A 2,500-nucleotide genomic window follows, 5' to 3' on the forward strand; every position below is an offset into this window, starting at 1 on the left:
AGTCCTGTTGGCCTTAGCTTTTTGGGCACAGCGATGATGGTGGAGGACTTGAGACAGGCTGGTACATGGCATGTCTCCAGGGAGGTGTTAAAGATGTTGGTGAACACCGGAGACAGCTGGCCAGCGCAGTGCCTGAGGGTGGCTGGAGAGACAGAGTCCGGCCCGGCTGCTTTGCGTGGATTCTGCCTCTTGAAAAGCCCATTAACTTCTCCCTCCTGAAAGGAGAGAGTCGTTTCTGTAGTATGGGTGGGGGATGGGGCCTCTTGGGTGGGAAGGGGTGGTTCAGGACAGTCCAATTGTCTTTCAAATCTACGGTAGAACTCGTTCAGGTCGTTGGCTAGGCGCGAGTCGTTAGTGGTGTGGGGCGCTCTGGGTTTGTAGTTGGTGATGTGCCTGAGCCCTTTGGCAGACAGAAGCAGCGTCGTTAGTAGAGAACTGGTGTTTTAGTGTCTCTGAGTACAGTCGTTTAGCCTCTCTCACCGCTTTGCTAAACCTGTTCTTCGACTCCTTGAATCTGTCTCTATCCCCACTCCTAAACGCTTCCTCCTTCTCCAACCTCAACCTTTTGAGCTTTGCTGAGAACCAGGGCTTGTTGTTGTTAAAGTTCACCCTGGTACGTGTTGGGATACAGCAGTCCTCACAGAAGCTGATGTACACAGCCTCTGTGAGTTCATCCAGACTATTGGTAGCAGTCGTGAACATATCCCAGTCAGTACAGTCTAAGCACGCCCGCAAATCTTCCACAGCCTCACTGGTCCACTGTTTAGATGTCCTCACAGCAGGTTTACAGAGTTTTAGTTGCTGCCTGTATGCACGAATCAGGTGGACCAAGGGAGTTCTGTGCGAGCCGAACAGCCCCGTGACCCACAAGAGAAACATCCCCGCCAAATTCGAGCGTTTGACGGGGTCTATCCGTGAAAAAATATTCACGTTTTTGAGTGCACATGCATTTCTGCTGCAAATGCCTCTGGAAGTTTCATGCCGTTCGTATGCCAATTGTGGCAACACGAAAATGACCCGTTTTCCCATTCCGAGGGATTTCTGTGCGACCCTAACAGCCCCGTGAGCCACAAGAGACACATCCCCGCCAATTTCTAGCGTTTCACGGGGTCTATCCGTGAAAAATATAGACGTTTTTGAGTGCACATGCATTTCTGCTGCAGATGCCTCTGGAAGTTTCATGCCGTTCGTACGCAATGTGGCAACACGAAAATGACCCCTTTTCCCATTCCGAGGGATTTCTGTGCGACCCTAACTAACAGCGCCCGTGAGCCACAAGAGAGACATCCCCGCCAATTTATAGCGTTTCACGGGGTCTATCCGTGAAAAATATAGACGTTTTTGAGTGCACATGCATTCCTGCTGCAAATGCCTCTGGAAGTTTCATGCCGTTCCTATGCAATGTGGCCACACAAAAATGACCCGTTTTCCCATTCCGAGGCATTTCTGTGCGACCCTAACAGCCCCGTGAGCCACAAGAGAGACATCCCCGCCAACTTCTAGCGTTTGACGGGGTCTATGCGTGAAAAATATTAAAATTTTTGAGTGCACGTGCCTTTCTGCTGCAAATGCCTCTGGAAGTTTCATGGCGTTCCTATGCAATGTGGCAACACGAAAATGACCCCTTTTCCCATTCCGAGGGAGTTCTGTGCCACCCTAACAGCCCCGTGAGCCACAAGAGACACATCCCCGCCAATTTCTAGCGTTTCACGGGGTCTATCCGTGAAACATATAGAAGTTTTTGAGTGCACATGCATTCCTGCTGCAAATGCCTCTGGAAGTTTCATGCGGTTCGTACGCAATGTGGCAACACGAAAATGACCCGTTTTCCCATTCCCAGGGATTTCTGTGCGACCCGAACAGCCCCGTGAGCCACAAGAGACACATCCCCGCCAATTTCTAGCGTTTCACGGGGTCTATCCGTGAAAAATATCAATTTTTTTTTGACTGCACATGCATTTCTGCTGCAAATGCCTCTGGAAGTTGCATGCGGTTCGCATGCAATGTGGCGACACGAAAATGACCCGTTTTCCCATTCCGAGGGATTTCTGTGCCACCCTAACAGCCCCGTGAGCCACAAGAGAGACATCCCCGCCAATTTCTAGCGTATCACGGGGTCTATCCGTGAGAAATATTCACTTTTTTGAGTGCACATGCATTCCTGCTGCAAATGCCTCTGGAAGTTTCATGCGGTTCGTATGCAATGTGGCGACACGAAAATGACCCGTTTTCCCATTCCGAGGGATTTCTGTGCCACCCTAACAGCCCCGTGAGCCACAAGAGAGACATCCCCGCCCACTTCTAGCGTTTCACGGGGTCTCTCCGTGAAAAATATCACATTTTTTGAGTGCACATGCATTCCTGCTGCAAATGCCTCTGGAAGTTTCATGCGGTTCGCATGCAATGTGGCGACACGAAAATGACCCGTTTTTTCCCATTCCGAGGGATTTCTGTGCCACCCTAACAGCCCCGTGAGCCACAAGAGACACATCCCCGCCAA

The sequence above is a fragment of the Petromyzon marinus genome, unplaced genomic scaffold (assembly GCF_048934315.1).
Source record: "Petromyzon marinus isolate PM22_M1 ecotype Great Lakes invasive population unplaced genomic scaffold, UKy_Petmar_22M1.pri1.0 PM_G_Scaffold_110, whole genome shotgun sequence".
Classification (NCBI taxonomy): Eukaryota; Metazoa; Chordata; class Hyperoartia; order Petromyzontiformes; family Petromyzontidae; genus Petromyzon; species Petromyzon marinus.